At 41.9% G+C, this 22,026-nt stretch overlaps 1 protein-coding gene across 4 annotated transcripts in view; it reads left to right on the top strand.

The window, feature by feature from the left end:
• The window catches only part of PABIR1 (PP2A Aalpha (PPP2R1A) and B55A (PPP2R2A) interacting phosphatase regulator 1), a 289,879-nt gene that overhangs the window by 28,403 nt on the left and 239,450 nt on the right, over positions 1 to 22,026 (top strand). Inside the window, exons 2-3 of one of the 4 annotated variants that reach the window (XR_011254352.1) lie at positions 9,191 to 9,275; positions 11,266 to 11,635. The exons of the other annotated variants lie outside the window; for them this stretch is intronic. The gene's annotated coding sequence lies outside the window, so the exon portion shown is untranslated. Of the gene's footprint in view, positions 1 to 9,190; positions 9,276 to 11,265; positions 11,636 to 22,026 lie in introns of those variants that run through there. 4 annotated transcript variants of the gene reach the window in all.

The following is a 22,026-nucleotide window of genomic DNA, read 5'->3' as shown; positions in this document are numbered from 1 at the left end:
TTGGTGAAGTGTTTCTCTTTCTTCACATGCTTTCTGTGAGTGCAGTGCTCTGCACACCAGACTAATACAGCCTTGGCTTGGTTTGGGTTCCCTGGAAACAGACTCTTGATAGAGAGGCATGCAGGCTCATGGGGGAGCTCTCTAGGGAGCTGTGCCAGTAAGGATGTGAGAAAGGCAGAACTGGGCAAGGCAAGAAGTTGACCCATGATAGGGCTGCAACCCAAAGGCCTCAGCCCATCCTGCAGGGGCCTCTGAAGCTGGATGGCCCCCAGCAGGTGTTCCAGAAGGAAGCTTGAGGTCAGGTATTTGTTTCTCTGTATCACCCGGTCATTGGCCATAGCCTGTCCTTGGGAAGGGGCTCGCTCCTGGACCAGGTCAGGGAGTTCCCTCCAGCAGAAGGAAGTTCTGATGGTGGGGACGGCAGTGAGCCGCCCAGAGCTGATGGTCCCAGCAGCTGGCAAGGAACACAGCAGCCCTCATCTTGAGAGTACCACTGCATTCACTCCCAGGCTGAATTTGGTCTTCAGATACCTGTTTTTCTTTTCACAATATTTTTAAAACTGAATAATTCCATAAAATGATCTACATACTCCACTTCTCCTAATGTCAAAAGAACTGGTAGATCAATCAGAGCTCAGTTAGGTAAACAAAACGTACATTGGGTATTTCAACAGAGATTTAATGTAGAGGCTTCATTAAATAAGTATTGGGGAGGATGAAAAGTAAAAATTGGGGACATTGTGGTAACCACATGTGGCCACTGCAGGAAGGAGCCACCACTCCTGGGTTTGGTGGAATGAAGGGAACAAACAGGGGTATCAAAACCCAGAGACTTAGAGAAGTGAGGTCTGTGGAGCTGAGGGGTAGCTGCTGGTTCCTTTCTGAGGACACAGGCTGGTTCTGAGAGTGGGAAAGGAAGCTGGCATCTGGAAGCAGATGTTGCTGCTGGGATGAAGCTGGTGGTTCCAGCAAGCAAACAGGCCCAAGGGACTTGCCCCCCCCAACTCCTGCCATCCAGGCTCCCTCTAGTGCCCCCTTCTGGCAGAACCTACTAGGAAGGCAGTTAACAAAAGAGAGAGGCTTCATTATCAAAACTGAATGTAGAGTAGATAATAGCTTCCTAACCTATGCATCTGGTGATTCTGCATCCCTGGTCCTGCATGATAACAATCCAAGAACTGCAACTCAGTTGCCTGTTTTAGAAAATAAAGTTCAGTTCAGTTGCTCAATCGTGTCTGACTCTCTGCGACCCCATGAATTGCAGCACGCCAGGCCTCCCTGTCCATCACCAACTCCCGGAGTTTACCCAGATTCACGTCCATCGAGCCAGTGATGCCATCCAGCCATCTCATCCTCTGTCATCCCTTTTTCCTCCTGCCCCCAATCCCTCACAGCATCAGAGTCTTTTCCATTGAGTCAACTCTTCGCATGAGGTGGCCAAAGTACTGGAGTTTCAGCTTTAGCATCAGTCCTTCCAAAAAACACCCAGAACTGATCTTCTTCAGAATGGACTGGCTGGATCTCCTTGCAGTCCATGGGACTCTCAAGAGTCTTCTCTAACACCACAGTTCAAAAGCATCAATTCTTTGGTGCTCAGCTTTCTTCACAGTCCAACTCTCACATCCATATGTGACTACTGGAAAAACCATAGCCCTGACTAGATGGACCTTTGTTGGCAAAGCAATGTCTCTGCTTTTGAATATGCTCTCTAGGTTGGTCATAACTTTCCTTCCAAAGAGTAAACGTCTTTTAATTTCATGACTGTAATCACCATCTGCAGTGATTTTGGAGCCCCCCAAAATAAAGTCTGACACTGTTTTCACTGTTTCCCCATCTATTTCCCATGAAGTGATGGGACCAGATGCCACGATCTTAGTTTTCTGAATGTTGAGCTTTAAGCCAACTTTTTCACTGTCTTCTTTCACTTTCATTAAGAGGCTTTTTAGTTCCTCTTCACTTTCTGCCGTAAGGGTGGTGTCGTCTGCATATCTGAGGTGATTGATATTTCTCCCGGCAATCTTGATTCCAGCTTGTGCTTCTTCCAGCCCAGCGTTTCTCATGATGTACTCTGCATAGAAGTTAAATAAGCAGGGTGACAATATACAGCCTTGATGTACTCCTTTTCCTATTTGGAACCAGTCTGTTGTTCCATGTCCAGTTCTAATTGTTGCTTCCTGACCTGCATACAGATTTCTCAAGAGGCAGGTCAGGTGGTCTGGTATTCCCATCTCTTGAAGAATTTTCCACAGTTGATTGTGATCCACACAGTCTAGTTGATTTAAAATGTGTTAGTTTCTGATGTACAAGAAAGTGGTTATACACATTTTTAAAATATTTTTCATTTTGGTTTATAATAGGATATTGGATATAGTTTCCTGTGCTTTACAGTAGGACCTTGTTGTTTCTCTATTTTATATATAGTAGTCTGTATCTGCTAATCCCAAACTCCTAATTTATCCCTCCCAGCACCTTTCACCTTTGGTTAACCATAAATTTGTTATCTATGTCTGTGAGTCTGTTTCTCTTTTGTTTCAATCATTTGTATCATTTTACTTTCCGTCTAAAGAAGGTGACTTCACTTAGTTTATAATTTCTAGATCCATTCATGTTGCTGCAAATGGCATTATTTTCTTCTATTTTATGGCTGAGTAATATTCATACACACACACATACACACACACACACACACACACACACATCTTTATCCATTCCTCTGTCAATGGACATTTAGGTTGCATCTGTGTCCTGACTTTTGTGAATAAGGCCCCCAGCTGCCATTTTAAAGAGAGACAGGTGAGAAGCCCTTCTGGTCGCTGTCCCTCTGGCCAGGGTCTCACTCCTTTACCTTCCCAGCTGGCCCTTGTGGGCTTTTTTTTTGCTACCCTTGTACAAAAAACTTAGGCTCCCAAGGGATGCAACTCTTGCGGAGTTCTAGGAGTGGGTATGGCATGGAATTTAACGCTCGATCCATGAATCACAGTCAGCACCACTTCACGATGTTTTTCCCAGGACTAAATTCTCCTCTGTTTTCTCCCCCAAACCATGGACACCCAACACCCAGCCTGTCTGACTGAGAGAAGGTTGGGGGCTTCCTTTTGCTGGTTTTTCTGGAACTTGTTTGCACCACTCAGCGCTGGGTTTGTAACCTGTCTGTCCCGCCTTCTCCTCTTTGGTTCCCCTCACTGTCTTCCTCCTTTGGAAAAGGAGCTGCAAGACTAGGCTGTGTTCCATGGTATGTGACTCAGCAAATGCTGTCTTGAGGGAATCAGAATTGTCTTGAGACAGACCAAAGCTCCAAGTGCAACTATTTCCCTTTGCTGTGGACTTAGTTTGTTTTATCTTTTGAAAATTAATGTAATCAGGATTTGGCAAGAAAGTAAAAAAAGGCTTGGCTTTCTTGAGAGAGACTGCAAGGTTTTTTCAGAAAGGCCACAAATGTTACAGCAAATTACTAGATAGCATTGGAACCAAGGATCATTTTGGAAATTAAGATCCTGACTCTGGAAATATGGGTCTTCAGGGCATGGAGCCCCCTGATCAGCTCAGGAGAAGGGGGCCAATGGGACATCCAGTGGGAAGAGCTCAGTGCTCAGAGGTGCCTGAGAGTCTGGCTGCCTCTCACTACTTAGGGATTACAGGGAAGGGTCCTGCAGTCCAAAGGCTCTGCGTCCTGACCCATGACCTGAGGAGGAGTGGATTCTGTGATCTCCCTTGCTTTCCAACAGTTCTAAGACATTTATGATTGAACTTTCCTGTCTCTCCTTATCATCTATTCGGGACCCCTAGCAGATGAGCAGATTCCTCAGATCAGTAGCCCTCCCAGCTTCTTTACCCTGCCTCTGCTGAATGTGAAATGTCACACCCACCTGACCCTTAGCCCACCCCTGCTCTGCTGACACAGGGACAGGAGACAGCCCAACCTGTGTCTCATCTCAAGAAGAGAAATAAGGTGGCATGTCTTTTCAAGAAGTGACCACTGAACACAGTGGTTTTTTGAGTACTTACTGTGTGCCTGGCTTGGTATATATGTGATGTCTGCACCTCTAAGGCAGTTCTCATTTTCAGATAGAAACCTTGGGCTCAGGGCAGTCAGATAACACAGGGCAAAGAAGGGACAATATCAGGTTTGGAATCCAGAGCACATAATAAGAGAATGAAGTTTGAGAGTCTTTTATCTGTTGCAGTTATGTTAAGGAGAAAGTCAACTTTTATAGTGGCATTAATGCATACATTAAATTTTACTTTTTTTTGGTCTTATGTTTTGGTTTTCATGTGTTTTTAACACCTTGGTAACACCTGCTTCTCTTCTCCCGCTCCTTCTCAACAAAGAGAAAGCAAATCTCTGATCTTGGCAGGCCAGAGAATCAAGCTGAAAGTTAGTAACATTGTTTTGTGCTCATTCTATCTGTTTTCATAGTTACCTCCTATTTATGGCGAGTGATACTGATTTTTCCATCTACAGTTAGAGACATGAAGTTTCTTTGGAAACAAACTGGAGTTTAAAAAAACTTCAAGTTAAAAAAAATTCAGTACCTGGTAGCCAATGTATATTGGCTATAGCAAATATCATGCAGGTATGACTTTGCATGGGTTTCCCTGGTGGCTCAGACAGTAAAGAATCTGCCTGCAATGCAGGAGATCTAAGTTTGATCCCTGTCTCAGAAAGATCCCCTGAAGAAGGGAGTGGCTACCCACTCCAGTATCCTTGCCTGGAAAATTCCATGGACAGAGGAGCCTGGTGGGCTACATTACATGGGGTCGCAAAGAGGGGCAGAATGACAGAGGGCAGCACAGCATATGGCCTTGCGTAATGGTTCTGGCCATCTCTGCGCCTCAGTTTCTCCCAGATAACACCTACCTCCCAAGGTGGCTGTGAGGATTAAATGTGTTAACCTATGTCAAGGACATAAAGAAGCACCTGGGACGCAGTAAGCAATCACAGAAGTGAGAGCCAGCATTATTGCTATGCAACTGCGTGACATTTAGAGAAGATTTCCATTTGGTTCTTGTGTGTCTCCTGTGGAAAGACAGGCTGGCAAAGCGCTGACAACCAGGGACATCTAAGTTTTAAACACTGATTTATTGGTAAAAGCCTTACCTAGTTGCATACTCTTCTGTAAAACTGCAGAATGTGGGGAAAATTTTACTATAATTTAGTGTTATCAGCATGCAGTTTACCTTTTAAAATATTCAGGTTTTGTTTATGACTGTAAGGGACTTACAGCTTTTGAAGTATTTTATTTTCAACACACTTTCCCTGCAGCCACCCCCACCCCACACCGCCCCCCCCCAAGAAATTGAAAAAGGAAGTCAAGTTGTGGAGACTGCTTCAATAATCATTTACTAAGTACTAAGCGTATTAAGGAAAGTCCAGGGACTTTCACAGCACGTATTTCACTCACATAATGATGATGAGGTAAAACTTTGGCATCTTCTCAAACAACCAAGTGTCTGGAAACACAAAGTGGAATCTGTGTGTAGAGGCAAAACTTTAAAAGAGCTCATGGGGCATATTTCAGTGCTATCATGGAGTTTCAGCAGGAATTATCTTTCAACAACCCGCCTTGTCATTATGGAAGTTAAAGGCTGGCGTGAGGTGTTGGTCATGGGAAACTGAAGTAAAGTTTACCTGGGTTCTCAAGTGTGAGCTTTTTTGGTAGTCAGCAACAATTAAGTCCTTAGGATTGAAAGTAAAGGAGCATATTCCATGATATTTAAGATACAAGGATTCTAAAGGAATATACTGTCAAATGAAGAAAAATGTACAACCTGAACGATTCAAATTAAGTTTTATTCAGGGACTTTCTGAGAAGTATAGCCTAGGAGACAGCCTCTCAAATAACTCCAAGGAACTGCTCCAAAGAGGTTAGGGAGGAGCCAGGATATATAGTTTTCGCTGGGAGAAAAACAAAACCATATAGTCAAACATCACAAGATTACTGCTAATCACAAAAGCAGACACCTCAGGTTAGTGATTTTAGAGCTAGTCTGTGTATGGGAAGGTGCAAGAGTCTGGGGTCATTGAAGTCTTTCCTTGGATATGCCCAAGGAAACTGTCTAGGCCCATGTCCTTTTTTTGTCCATCCTGAATTCCCCTCAGTGTACACCATCAGTGGTGGCCGCAGGGGCTGATGGCTTGATGGTGGCAACACCCTTTGTTTATTGAAATGCCAGGTGACCTTGGCCCACACCTTCTTTGGTGAGGGTGTTTCAAGAGGCCAGAGCTGGGCATCTCATCAGTTTTGCCATGGTTCTCACCCTTCATGAATCTACAGCCTGTCTCTCTGCACCTCTGGGCCTCAATATAATAAAAAGAACAGAGATCATGATGGTTTTAGCCTGTTATCACAAAGACAAGGGAGCCTGCCTTTCTCCTCCACCGCTGTTTCTCCAGGGCCTGTGTGCTACACGTGTGCTGATGTGTTAGTTGCTCAGTCGTGTCCCACTCTTCGTGACGCCATGTAGCCCACAGGCTTCTCTGTCCATGGGGTTCTCCAGACAAGAATACTGGAGTGGATTGCCATTCCCTTCTCCAGAGGTGTGCTACATAGATGATAAATAGTTGAAAAAACAATCAGCGAGGCTGGCAGTAGAGTTTGTTATCAAGATGAAAAGTGGGGCAGAATTTTCTCCCTCAGACAACCAGGCAGAGAAGAGCAAAAGGGAAACACTCATTATAGAGTGCCTTGGTCAATCCAATGAAATCAGGGGAAGTGTGAAAGTCCAGAAGGGAGGAATGGGGATGAAAACCAGAGACAGTCAGGGGCCAGGAGTTGGGCAGAACTGAACTTAAATGGGATCAAAGAAAAGAAATGAGATGAGGATAGTCCTGGTATCCATCAACTGCCTGGTACATGAGTAGGTAATGTTGGCTTAGAGTTACATTAACTAATATTCAATAAATATTAAATCCCTGTTCTGTACCAGATACTAGTCTAAGTGGCACTTACGATTTTGCAGTGAATAGACAAAAACCTTTGCAATCATGGAGCAGATAGCAATTGGCTCTGGAGAGAATGTTAATAATAGCTACTTAATGACTGATAATAGCAACTAATGATTGCTCACCATGTGCCAGGCATTGTCCCCCAGTAGCTCACTTAGACCTTGCAAATGGCTGATGAAGAAGTAGTTGCTATGTTTATGCCAAGTCTCACTTTTCCAAGACTCAGCCTTGTTTAGACCATCATCCTAGGAGCACAAACTTTAGGAGTAAGGCCAGGTCTTATGGCCTGGAAAGTAGCATTTCAACTCAGTTACTAACATGGAGGCAGGCACATTACTACTGGTTACAAAAGACTAAATAATATGATTGCATTTAATAGAATCATAAGAGGCTTTGGTGGTGTGTTTATATGAATAATAAGTAAGGGAAATGTTTAAAAAAATGAAAAGGAAATGTTTTAAAAGAATGAGCATCAAATGTTTTTATCTCATGGCATGTTGTCAGAAGAACATTAATAATGAACTCTTCTAGAAATTCTCTCCATAATGACCTTATAAAAAATTATACTGTGCAATCGATAAGAGTTTGGTTATAAATTCCAGCCAGATGGTGATTACTTGAAAAATCATCCTTACAAGTTAAACAAACATCCATACTCTTGTGTAAAAAATTTCTATAATATAAATCTAGAAATATCAGCTCAAAGTGCCTGTAGAACAAGTGTACTCCTAGGCATCAAATAGGCTTTTCAGAAATTTTCAACTTTATCAAGGGGTTCTCATTGTTCTCATACCTTCCATGGAGTTTGCTTATACTAAATAAATAAATGATCCTAGTTTAACTGATGACTGATTGTGAAGCATCTACGCTGTCCTGTGTGCTAAGGACACACCAGCAAACAGGACAGACAAGGCGATTACCCTCAATGGGAAGACAGATCCTGGACAAGTAAAGCTCAGATGTTGAGAGATGTTGAGGGGAAAGCAGGATATTACTGTGGACTTTCGCTAGGTCAGGAGACACAGGGATGGGTTTCAAATGAGCCCTATGGATGTTCAGTGGCCACCAGGCAGAGGGGAGAGAGTTGCAGGGAGAAATAGGGGGTTGTGTTGTGCTCAGTTGTGTCTGACTCTTTGTGACCCCATGGACTGCCACCTGCCAGGCTCCCCTGGCCATGGTATTTCCTAGGCAAGAATGTTGGAGTGGGTTGCCATTTCCTTCTTCAGGGCATCTTCCCATCCCAGGGGTGGAATTTGTGTCTCCTGCATTAGCAGGTGGATCCTTCATCACTGCACCACCTGGGAAGCCCAGGCGGAGCATAATGTATCCCTCCAGAGTCAAAGCTAAGTCCTGTTTCTGGCTGGGCTGATACCCCTTCCAGCTCATTCAGTTGCTTCTTTGTTTTGCTCACAAGACTGTGAGAACATCTTGAGGGCAGGGGCCAAATCTTGCTTGTTCGTGCATCTCTGGCATCCATCACATCTGATACATCTGTATTTAAAGGAGAACTAGCTTCAGCATGTGAGTGAGGCATGTAGCCTGCTTGCCCTGATCATTCCAGTACATGAAGGCACTTTGACTCACAGTTGTCCCAGCCCCCATTTGTTTCCTAGCAGGAAATCTGGCCTTTTGCCACATATACCTCTCTTTGTCTTTTTGGGATTCACCAGGTGAATGCTTTTGTGTGAAAGAGGAGAAAGCATAGCACTTAAAGGCCCACCCTCAGTAGCCAAGCCACTTATTAGGTTCAATTTCTGGCACTGCCACTCACTAGCTGTCTGATCATTAAACAAGTTATTTAATTTCCTCATGTCTCATTTTCTCCATCTATAAAATGGGATGGTAATAGTGCATCATACAGATAAAATGCTTGGTGTGGTCTCTGACACATAGTGGGTTTATGAAGGGAGCTGATCCTGTTCTCTTTTAGTCTGCCAGCCTGTCTTTTGCCCCCTCAGAGAGCCTAGACTGCCCTTTCTTCTGAAGGTTTTCATCTTCTATCCACAGTGTCTTCCTTCACATTGCCGCTGCTATCCAATGTCACCCCTGTAGTTCCCCACAGCGCAGAAGGACCATTAGTGTAGATGAGAGAGAGTGCCGAGGCACACCCTCTGAGACTGGCTTAGGGCTTGGGCCTGGCCTTTTCCACAAACCAGAGACAGTTCTGCTCAACCACTCATTCCAGGTGTCCTACACCTCAGAATATGCCTCTAGGAAATAGAACCCTGTTTTCCCCTCCCCCAGGGTATGGTCCACCCCTGGAGTGTCCTGTCCCTGGACAAACCCCTCTCTAGGATGGCAGAGAGTTGGAGCATCCCTACCCTTCAAGGTAAGCACTACCCCGCTCCACACACACGCAGGGATGTGAGACAGCCTTGAGGCCCCCAGAGCCACTCCCATCAGGGTTTGATTTAGAGATTGTCATGAAGTGCTTTGATAATTGCATACAGGCCCCCATCAGTCAAACCATGCTTTTCAGCTCCCATTCGGCCAATTCCTCCAAATCTAGATTCCAAAAGTCTGTCTTAGGTCACCTGGGGTCACTCTGACCTGGGAGAGCTTGGGGTTCTGAGAGACCCATGGGCTGTTCTAGGACTAAGAGTCCGCTGCTCTATCAAGGACAATTATAGTTAGAGTTTAGGACGAATTTGAGCATCCCCCGGGGACTTAACTCTATTTATAACATTGTTTCTATGGGAAAAGTGTTTCAAGTGACAATTTAGAACAGAATTCTTAGAACACAGTCTTTCTGCTGTTGGAGACTGCAAGTAATTATTTTTTCACATGTAGAGATGATTTTGAAGTTTTTTCTTTAATGCATATAAGTATAAACAAATAGAACAAGAATAAAGCAGGTGTTGCTTCTTGCGTTCTCTGGCAAGTTTTAAAAATTGAGGGATTTTTCTTTTTAAGAAGAAAATATTTTTATTTCAAAAGGTAGCATTTATTGAGTATTTACTATTTGCTAGCCACTGAGTTTAAGTCTGTTTGTGCGTAATTTCATGTAATCTTCATAACAATCATCTGAGGTGGTCTAATATAGAATCTGACCCCATTTTAACAAATTATTTGTTTATTCATTTTGGCTGGATCAGGTCTCTGTTGCAGCTGATGGTATCCTCCATTGCGGCTTATGGGCTTAGCTGCCCTGGGGCCTGTGAGATCTTAGTTCCCCGGCAGGGACTGAACCCACATCCTCTACGTTGCAAGATGGATTCTTAATCATTGTGCCATTAGGGAAGTCCCTGACCGCATCTTTGATGCTTCGCTGCTGACAGCTGTCAGGCCCCACTTTGCCCTTTTACCCTATATCTTGGCGAGCTTATTAAACAAACAAACAAAACACAAGCACTCCCTACTTTGGTGCTGCTGGGAAATTAAAACCATGTAAACCGCTGTAAGTGGGAACCCTTACCCCAGCCCCACCCCTTCATTATAAAACATCAAAGCCAATGTCCCTCCCTTGTTCCCCTAAACTGTTCTTGGAGTTACTTGGGAAACCACCTTAGAGTCCCCCAGAAAACCTCCTTATGTGAGTCATAAATCTTCCCAGACCCTCTTCGTGTGTCTGTGTGACATCCTTGGTCTCCACATCCAAACCAAATTTTGAGTGAGGGGTCCATTTCGTTTCTGCACAGTGACCACAACAGGTGACTACAACATTCTCTGTTTTCCAGAGGAAAAAACTGAGGGTTAGAGACATGAAGCTGCTTCCAAAGGTTACCGAGCCAGATAATAGTGTCATCTTAACCACTCTGTTCTTTCTCTGCTTCAGATCAGATGAGCTTGGTCTTTTGAAAACTAGCGAATAAAGTTGCATTGAGGGCTTATACCTCTTGCTAATAGCCAACATGTATGGAACACCTACCTGTTCCAAACCCTTTCTGTGCCTTAACTCGTGGCATCCTTTTAACAACTCTTTGAGTTACACACCATTATTATTCCTATTTTTATAGATGAGGAAACTGAGAGTCAGTAAACTTAAATATTATGGAGGGTCGATCAACTAAGAAATGGCAATGCTTGGAAATGAAATGGGCAGTCTGGCTCAGAACTCAGATTCTTAGTCATAGGGCTTCAATGCCTCAGACATGGTGTACAAATAAAGAAGCTGCTGTTAACCCAGATTACCAGGATTGTATTCTTGCCACTTCTTATGTAGACAGCACTTGTTTAAATAAAATGCTGTATTAATGACAAATTCACAGATTTCATTAATGCTCTTATCCATATGTATGTCACTCAATATTGTATACTTCTAGAGGGAAAAACCAATAATGTGTTGTCTGACATTCTCCTTCCTTCCCCTCTATAAACAGGAGACTGTTTTTGAGACAATGGAGGCTCAACAAATATCCTTTGAATAGCTTCAAATCCATGGGTGTTGCAGAATGAATCCCATGGGATTTACCTTCACCCTAGATGCTGCACTACACATCATTGCAAACAGGCCACGCCTCTTCTGCAATCACCATGGAAATGCTCTAGAATGCTTGTTCTTTTTCTTGTGCCATCTGTCTGACTAAAGCTGTAACTTGGAAAATAATGATCTGTAATTTCTTATAGGAAAGTATCCCAAATTCACCAGGAAATATTTTTTTTTTTAAAAAAAAGAACCATCTGCTTTTCCTTCAGGCTTTCCAACAACTTCTCTGCAGCCTAATAAATAAAACTATGCCGTTTTGTGTATGTGTGTGTGTGTGTGTGTGACTGGTTCACCCTACATAGCTATTAGGTTTAGAAACCCAGTTTTTGGATGATTAGGATTAAACAAACAAAAACTACAAATCAAAGAATATCAGCATGAATTATAGCACTAGAGTTGAAACAATTGTTAAAACTAGCCTCTTATTCAATCTGGGTACCAGAGACAAGGTTTGCTTCTTTAAAATCTTGGCCCTGACCTTGTCTCTCTCAAAACCCTTGGGCAATAAAGATTTATAATTTGCCCATGAACAAAGCTAGATGAAAAATGGCTTCCATGCAGAACTTTCAGAAGATAAAGTAGGGTGGAAGAGATTATGATGAGTAAACCTTTAGTTAAGTGTCAAGTACATTAATTCCTCTGAAGAAACAGATGAGAGTTAGAGAGTGAAGCATTTGAATCAGAAGGTCTAGTTGCATGCATGGGGGTTGCCCTCCAGCTGCGGTGCTCAGGCTTCTTATGTGGATGGCTTCTCTTATTGCAGAGCTCAGGCTCTGGGGCATGCAAGCGTCAGCAGCTGTGGCTCATGGGCTTAGCAGCTGTGGCTCCCAGGCTCTAGAATATAGGTTCGGTGGTTTGGGCACGTGGGCTTTGTTGCTCCATCGCTTGTGGGATCTTCCCAGATCAGGAATCGAACCTGTGTCTCCTGCCTTGGCAGGCAGATGGACTCTTTACCACTGAGGCACCAGGGAAACCCCATGGTATAATATTTTAATTTTAATTTTGAAATAATTTCACACTTAGAGAAAAGTTGCATTAAGGGTAAAGGATTCACAAATACTTTTTATCCAGATTCACCAATTAACACTTGCTACCTTTGCTTTATCATTCACTCTCTCTCTCCCCACCCCCCATACACATATATAAGTAAGGAAGTGTAAGTAAGTGTTAGTCGCTCGGTCGTGCCCAATTCTTTGTGACCCCATGGACTGCAGCCCACCAGGCTCCTCTGTCCATGAGATTTTCCAGGCAAGGATACTGGAGTGGATTGCCATTTGGTTCTCCAGGGGATCTTCCCAACCTAGGAATTGAACCCAGGTCTTCTGCACTGCTGGCAGATTCTTTACCAACTGAGCTACAAGGGAAGCCCATACATATATGTATATGTATAAAATCACATATGTGTCATATAATGAAAGTCTGTGTGTGTGTGTGTATTCACATATATATACACTAATCTTTAGTTCTTAAAGCGTGGTCCTGGGAATAAGTATCACTTGGGTAGTTGGTAGAAATGTAAATTCCTGGGCCCCACTCAGAACTACTAAATCAGGAATTCTGGGACTGGCACCCAGCCCTCCAGGAGATTTGGAGGTTACCCAGATTTAAGAACCAGTCCTATGGCAGAACACTTGAGGGGAAATTGTTCTGAGCACTTGCTATTTTTCTCATAAAACTAGAGTAGTTGGGAAGTGTAGCTTAGTTTTTCTAGGGTTATTGCTCAGTTACCAAGTTGTATCCAACTCTTTGTTACCCCACGGACTGCAGCACACCAGGCTTCCCTGTCCTTCACTTCTAGGGTCGACTGTGACATTAAAGAATCATTGTCAAAATTTTCTCCAGCCCACTGAATTCACATAACAGAACTCCATAGGCTCAGGTAAGTTCTAAGGGCTTACAGCTCTAATAAAGGTTCAAATACAACTTTCCAAATTATTGCTTGGAATGAATTCCTTTCTGTGTACTTAATCCCTCTGAAATTGTTCTAACTTTATTCTCACACCCATACAGGAAAATCTTACGAAAAAATACAATCTTTACTGAGAAGCTTAATGACTCTATACATTACCATGTTCCCCAAAGTGGCTTATTATTTTCCGAGGATGAGAGTTCAAATTGAGTCTAGAAAGCAGTTTAATAAGATTGTCAGACCTTGAGATAATCAATGAATTCATCGACTATGTACAATTTCATTAGTCTTCACAATTACAAAATCACATTTCTCCCTTTAAATAAATGATTCACGGTTTCACAACCTGCACAGTGAAGACTCTCAGCTTGAAAGTGTGTGTGCATGTGTGTATTTGAAAATGGAGACTGTCTTACAACCATGTAACAGGTTGACATGGTTACATAATTACTTCTATAGCCTGCTTCAGTTACCAGCCATCATAAAACAGGGGGATCATGGTTGTGTATAAAGAGCAAGGAATTAACTTCCAAAGAAGTAACACAGGAAAGCATTTCTTTGGGCTGTTAAAGTCTGGATTCTTCTCTGTGGGAGTAGTCCTTTCAGAGAAGTTCCTTCATAGTTACGATAGTATAACAGTTGAGTCTTCCCAGATGCCTCAGTTGGTAGACTCCACCTGACAACGCAGGAGACCCAGGTTTGATCCCTGGATCAGGAAGATCCTCTGGAGTAGGAAGGGGCAACCCACTCCAGTATTCTTGCCTGGGTAAGCCCATTGATTGGCAGGCTACAGTCCATGCAGTCAAAAGAGTCGGACACAGCTGGGCACACACACACTGTAAGTCAAATTACAATAAACAGCTTAAATTTCAGAGCCTAGATAGTGGTACATTTATTTCAGAGAGAAGTCAATAAAGAGGCGGATGGGGAAGGGAGGAGGAGTGGGAAGACGAATAATAGTAATAATCAGGGACAGTTTCTTGGAGTGCTTTAAAATGAAATCCTTCCTATATTTACAATTTTTGTGTGAAGAAGGGAAGGGATTTATAAGCTGTGGGATTTTGATAGTATATTTTGTTTATTTATTCTAAAACTTCAGAGATGCCCATCTTATGATATCTCAGACAACAAAGATGCTGGAACAGATGAATAAAGGACACAACCCTAATATATTTGAGGATTCTTTTTTTTTTTTCTTCACTCCTATCCTACAGGCAAATCGATCTTTTGGAAACTGACCATTCTCAATACTCTCCTTGTAACTTTGATGCTAGGTCTTGTCTCCCCCTCCCAGCAATCCCAGCCATCATTTATATTTAAAAGTCTTCCAACCTCCTGCTCGTACCACCCCTGCCCCATTCAGTTCTCTCTCCTTAGGATTCACTTTGACAGCTGGCAACTCTGTCCTGTCCTAATTTCAAGCTCAAGATCTAGCATGTAAAGTCAGATCATGTTTCTGATGTGACCCATGAAAGATTAACAATACATGTTTTATGGCAATGTAATCACAAGAACTCTGAATTTGGGATCCAGAAACCTACATTTGGCTGCTAATTAGTTTGCAACCTTGAACTCACACTAAAACTCATTGTCCTAAGCTGTAAAATGAGTTGGTTGGAGTAGGTGAACTAGAAAATACCCTTGACCAGTCAACTCCTGTGATATCTTTTCTCCTCCCGTTTTATTGAGATATAATTGACATATAGCACAGTATAAGTTTAAGGTAAACAGCATAAAGACTTGTCTATATTGTGAAAAAATTACTACAAGAAGTTTAGTTAAGGGGACTTCCCTTTTTTTAAGACTCCGTGCTTCCAAGGCAGGGGCGCAGGTTCGATCCCTGGTCAGCAAACTATGATCCCACATGCCATGTGATGTGGCAAAAAAGAAAAAAAGTTTAGTTAACATCCATCATTTCATATAGACACACATACACAAAGGAAACTAAAGGAAAAAAGAAAAAGGAAAAAGAATGTTTATTTACCTTTGCTGAGAATTCTTAGGATCTATCCTCTGAACAGCTTTCAAATCTATCCTATAGCAGTGTTAACTATAGTCATCATGTTGTACATTGCATCCCCAGTACTTATAACTGGAGGTGTGAAACTTTTGACTGCCTTCATCCAGTTCTCTCATCCACTATCTTCTGCCTCTGATAACTACAAATTTATTCTCCTTTTCTATGAGTTTGGGTTTTTTCTTCTTCTTTTTTCAAACTCCACATATGAGATCATCATTTGTCTTCATGTGACCTGTTTCACTTAGCGTAATACCCATCCATGTTGCTGCAAATGGCAGGATTTTCTTCTTTTTATGTCTGAGTACTATTCTTGCGTGTGTGTGTGTGTGTGTGTGTGTGTGTGTGTGTGTGCTGCTGCTGCTGCTAAGTCACTTCAGTCGTGTCCGACTCTGTGCGACTCCATAGACGGCAGCCCACCAGGCTCCCCCGTCCCTAGGATTCTCCAGGCAAGAACACTGGAGTGGGTTGCCATTTCCTTCTCCAATGCTTGAAAGTGAAAAGTGAAAGTGAAGTTGCTCAGTCGAGTCCGACTCTTAGCAGCCCCATGGACTGCAGCCCACCAGGCTCCCCAGTCCATGGGATTTTCCAGGCAAGAGTACTGGAGTGGGTTGTATGTGTGTATATATGTACATATATATACACACATAGTAGAATAGTGTGTATATATATATATATATATTTCACAAGTTATTTATTCATCCACTGATGGATACTTAAGTTGTTCCCATGTCTTAGCTATTGTGAATATCATGTCGCTATGAATGTGGGTATGCATATATCTCATTAATATCATATTTTTATTTCCTTTGTATATATTCCCAAAAGTATAATTTCTGGGTCATATGGTAATGCTATTTCTAGTGTTTGGATGAATCTCTATACTGTTTTCCACAGTTGCTGCTAAGTCACATCAGTCATGTCTGACTGTGTGTGACCCCATAGACAGCGCCCAACAGGCTCCTCTGTCCCTGGGATTCTCCAGGCAAGAATACTGGAGTGGGTTGCCATTTCCTTCTCCAATGAATTTCCTTCTCAACAATTTACAACCCAAGCCAACCATGCAAAAGGGTTCCCTTTTCTGTACAGACTCTTCAGCATTTATTATTTGTAGACTTTTTGATGATGGTCTTTCTGATTGGTTTGAGGTAATACCTCACTGTAGTTTTGATTTGCATTTATCTGATAATGAGTGATGTTGAACATTTTTTTATGTGCTTTTTGTCCATCTCTATGTCTTCTTTGGATAAATGTCTATCTAGATCTTCTGCCAATTTTTTTTTTTTTGGAATCCTTGGTGGTTTGTTGGTTTGGTTGAGCTGCACTGGCTATTTCTATTAATAGATTTTGGAGATTAATCCCTTGTTGGTTGCATTCTTTGCAAATATTTTCTCCCATTCTATAGGCTGTCTTTTAATTGTTTATAGTTCTTTTGCTATACAAAAAGTTTTTAAGTTTAATTAAGTCCCATTTGTTTATTTTTGTTTCTATTCGTTACTCTCAGAGGTGGATCCAAAAAGATATTACTGCAATTTATGTCAAAGAGTGTCCTGTCTATGTTTTCCCCTAGGAGTTTTATAGATGTGATCTTACATTTAAGTATTTGATCTATTTGGAGTTAACTTTTCTGTATGGTGTTAGAGAATGTTCTCTTTCTTTTACATGTGGCTGTCCAGTTTCCCCAGCATGACTTATTGAAAGACCATTCTCCATTTGATATTCTTGCTTCCTTTGTCATAGTTTAATTAACTGTAGATTTGTGGGTTTATAACTGGGCTTTCTATCTTGCCCATTCGACTATATTTCTGTTTTTGTGCCAGTACCATACTGTTTTGATTGCAAAATATTGACTATATTCCCTATACTGTACAGTGAAAATGAAGTGAAAGTGTGAGTCACTCAGTTGTGTCTGACTCTTTGCAACCCTATGGACTGTAGCCCATCAGGATCCTCTGTCCATGGAATTCTCCAGGCAAGCGTACTGGAGCAGATTGCCATGCCCTTCTCTAGAGGATCTTCCCAACCCAGGGATAGAATCTGGGTCTCTTGCATTGCAGGCAGACTCTAACCATCTGAGCCACCAGGGAAGCCCCTATATCCTTGTAGTTTATTTATTTTGTATAGAGTAGTTTGTACCTCTCAATCCCCTACTCCTGTCTTGCTCCTCCTCCCTTCCCTCACCCCACTGGTAATCACTAGTTTGTTCACTGTGAATCTGTTTCTGTTTTGTTATATTCATTCATTTTATTTTTTAGATTATACCTATAAGTAATAAGATACAGTCTTTGTCTTTCTCTGACATTTCACTAAGCACAATACCCTCCAGGTCCATCTAAATTGTTGTAAAGAGCAAAAGTTTTATTCTTTTTCATGGCTGAGTAGTACTCTAGTGGGGTGGGGTGTGTGTGTGTGTAAGTAGCATATCTTCTTTACCCACCTGTTGATGGACAAGGTTGTTCCATATCCTGGCAATTGTAAATAGAGTAGCTGTGAACACTGGAACGTGTGTATCTTTTTGAATTAGTGATTTTGTTTTCTTTAGCTAGATACCCAGGAGTGGAATTGCTGGATCATATGGTAGTTCTAGTTTTAGAACTATTTTAAAGAACCTCAATACTGTTTTCCATAGTGGCTACACCAATTTATATTCCTTCCATCAATATACTAGAGTTCCCTTTTCTCCACATCCTCTTCAATGGCTGTTATTTGTGGTCTTTTGATGATGGGTGTGAGGTATGAGGTGATAGGGCTTCCCTGGTCGGTTAGATGGTATAGAATCCACCTGAAATGCAGGGGACCTCAGTTCAATTTCTGGGTCATGAAGATCCCCTGGAGAAGGGATAGGCTACCCACTCCAGTATTCTTGGGCTTCCCTGGTGGCACAGATAGTAAAGAATCTGCCTGCAATGGGGGAGACATGGGTTCGATCCTGGGTTGTGAAGATCCTCTGAGAGAAGGCATGGCAACCCACTCCAGTATTTTGGCCTGGAGAATCCCATGGACAGAGGAGTCTGGTGGGCTACAGTCCATGGGGTCACAAAGAGTCAGACATGACTGAGCAACTAAGCACAGCACAGCACAGCATGAGGTGATATCTCATTGTGGCATTGATTTGCAGTTCTCTGATGATTAGCGATCTTGAGCATTTTTCATTTGCCTGTTGGCCATCTGTATATTTTCTATTCAGGTCTTTTTCCCACTCTTAATCAAGTTGTTTGTTTGATTTTTGATATTGAGTTGTATGAGCTGTTTATATATTTTGAATATGAATCCCCTGTTGATCATATCATTTGCTAATATTTTTTCCCATTCAGTAAGTTGTCTTTTCATTTTGTCAATGGTTTACTTTTCTGTGAAAAAACTTTTAACTTTAATTAGATCCTACTAGTCTTGGAGGAGCCTGGTGGGCCGCAGTCCATGGGATTGGTAAGAGTCGGACACGACTGAGTGACTTCACTTTCACTTTTCAGTTTCATGCATTGGAGAAGGAAATGGCAACCCACTCCAGTGTTCTTGCCTGGAGAATCCCAGGGACGGGGGAGCCTCATGGGCTGCCGTCTATGGGGTCGCACAGAGTCGGACACGACTGAAGTGACTTAGCAGCAGCAGCAGCAGCAGTCTATTTTTGTCTTTGTTTCCTTTGCCTTGGGGACAGATAAAAAAATGCAGCTATAAATTATGTCAACGAGTATTTTACCTGTGTTATCTTCTAAGAGTTTTATGGTTTCCAATCTTAAACTTAAGTCCTTAAGCCATTTTGAGTTTATTTTTTATGTGGTATGAGGAAGTGTTCTTATCTCATTCTTTCACAGTTTTCCTGGCACCACGTAATGAAGAAACTGTCTTTTCCTCACTTTAGATTCTTGCCTCCTTTGTCATAGATTGATGGACCCTAGTGTGTAAGTTTGTTTATGGGATCTCCATTCTATTCCACTGATGTATGTATCTGGTTTTGTACCATTATCATACTGATTTTTATTACTGTAGTTATATAGTATAGTCTGATATCAGCAAGCATGATATCTCCAGCTCTGCTCTTTCTCAAGATTGCTTGGGCGGTTTAGGGTCTTTTGTGTTTCCATACAAAATTTAGAATTATTTTTGGTCTAATTCTGTGAAAAATGCAATTAGTATTTTGATAGGGATTGCATTGTCTCTGTAGATTGCCTAGAGTAATTTGGTCATTTTAACAATATTAATTCTTCTAATCCCTAGAAACAGTGTATCTTTCCATCTGCTGTGTCAACATCAATGTCTCTCATCAGTGTCTTATAGTTTTCCAAGTATAGGTCTTTTACTTTCTTAGATTTATTTCTAGATATCTTATTCTTTTTGATGTGATGGTAAATGAGATCGTTTTATTAATTTCTATTTATGATAATTCATTGTTAATGTATAGAAATGCAACAGATTTCAGGATGCTAATTTTGTATCCTGCAACTTTACCAAATTGATTGAGCTCTAGTAGGTTTTTGGTGGGTCCTTTAGGATTTTTCTGAATTGTGGCATGTCAAATGTAAATGGTGACAGTTTTACTTCTTCCTTTCCAATTTGATTTTCTTTTATTTCTCGTCTTTGTCTGATTATTGTGATATTACAACCAGTTTAGAGACTGATAAACTTGACCCACAAGAAATACATAACTCACTTGAGGATTAATTTTCTGATAGTAAAATTGGAAAGGAAGGTGCAGGGGGCACTCCGCAGAAAGAGAGAGGCAGTGGAACTTCCGTCAGCAGAGCTGAGGGGTCCCGAGGAAAATTGAGCCTGCTGTCCGCCAACCCAGCCCCTCGGCGAGCGAGAGACAATCAGATGCGACAGGGGTTCTGTCTAAGCAGTTCCGCTTTATTGTCGTAAGCTCCTGGTTTATATAGGCAAGCAGGGGGGGTTTTGCGAGGGACTTTCCATAGTTCTACCAATCAAGTTAAAGGTCAGATTACCATGTGCTTACATCATGACAGGGGTCTATGGTGTCACGCGTTGTCCACGTGCACGGAAATCAAGAGAGCCAATCAAAAATTTTGACAAACAACTTAAGCCACGCCCTCATCTCTTCCGCCAGGTGCCATCTTAGCCCTAAACTGCAAAGCTAGCCCTTCTTTTTAAGGTTTCCCATTTAGGGCCCCACAGGAAGGAATTTTTCCATATGGGTCTTCTGTAGATTTAGAAGTCAGAGATTTCACAGTGGGCATTGTGAAAACTATGTAGCCATAAGCAGTCTTCCAGGGAGAATGACAAAATGTGTCCTCTGAATTAAACTTTTTAAAATTCAAGTAGTTAGTTAACAAGTTGTAAATGTCTGTTTGGTGTCATAGGAGAGATCCTCATGAGTGATGTGCAAATGCCATCACCTGGGCTGCATGGTTTGGGACATTTATTCAAATGACAAGGCTGATTTGGTCCTGAAGGAAAATAGCCCATTCATTTAAAGAAAGTGAAAATCTATTTTTCCCTAAGATGAGCCAAAAAATTATGCAAATTCCATCTCACACAAAGTGAAAGTGAAGCCGCTCAGTCGTGTCCGACCCTGTGACTCCATGGACTGTAGCCCACCACGCTCCTCTGTCCATGGGATTTTCCAGGCAAGAGTACTGGAGTGGGGTACTATTGCCTTCTCCATACAAGGTGTCACCACAAAGGAACAGTGTCAAAGGAAATACTTCTAACGGAAGAATACTGGCCAGTAAAACTTAACTGCCTAACTTTGCTTAAATCCCTGATCTTTGCTAGGATAGAAGTGTTCCTAGTTGGTTAATAAAGTAAACAATTCCATGCTACTGAGTCTACCATTTAGTGCTCTATGCCTGTAGGCAAGAAACATCCTTGGCAATATGTTCAGATCTAATGATTCATAGGCATTCAATATCTGATTATTGAATTATCTCAAGAATAATAAAAATAAAACTTCAGAACTACTGTTCTGAAGAATAGTAGTTTTTAATTTCAGTAGGTATAGGGCTCTGCAACAACCCAACGAAGGAACTATTTGGGGCATTTTTGACTCTCTTTTACAACTGTTCTCTTTAGGGCTGATTCTCTGCTAATTCTACATAGCTACTCAGCCTGCAGTCTAAAGCCTATATTAAATCACCAAGAAACACCAGATCAATACATTTTTAAAATCAACATTAACTTTAGGTTCATTGGGCTCTCGTTTTTGGCATAATCAAGTGGAAGTCACCCTTGTAAAATTGTGTTTTGAAACACTTCTTTTCTAATTGTGCTTTTATATACACAGTTGGGTCAGTTGGTAAAGAATCCGCCTGCAATGCAGGAGACCCGGGAAGATCCCCTGGAGGATCCTCTGGAGAAGGGATAGGCTACCCAGTACAGTACTCTTGGGCTTCCCTTGCAGCTCAGCTGGTAAAGAATCTGCCTGCAAAGCGGGAGACCTGGGTTCAATCCCTGGGTTGAGAAGACCCTTGGGAGAAGGGAAAGGCTAGCCACTCCAGTATTCTGGCCTGGAGAATTCCATGGACTCTATAGTCCATAGTGTTGCAAAGAGTTGGGCACGACTGAGCAACTTTCATTTATACATAGCTGGACAAAATGTCTATTTCCCTTAAAGAAAGGACCATCAGCATAAACAAAGGTAGTAAAACTACTTCCTTCATTTTGGCCTTTATTTCTTTCATTCACTCATGTATATAATAACTCATTAACTACATAACCTACTGGATGCTGAAAAGTATAAAATGACAGTAATGTAGTTTCTGTCCACAAGAAGT

Source organism: Ovis canadensis, chromosome 2 (genome assembly GCF_042477335.2).
Source record: "Ovis canadensis isolate MfBH-ARS-UI-01 breed Bighorn chromosome 2, ARS-UI_OviCan_v2, whole genome shotgun sequence".
Lineage (NCBI taxonomy): Eukaryota > Metazoa > Chordata > Mammalia > Artiodactyla > Bovidae > Ovis > Ovis canadensis.
The sequence above is the reverse complement of the archived record's forward strand: the minus strand, read 5'-3'. Positions and strand labels throughout refer to the sequence as shown.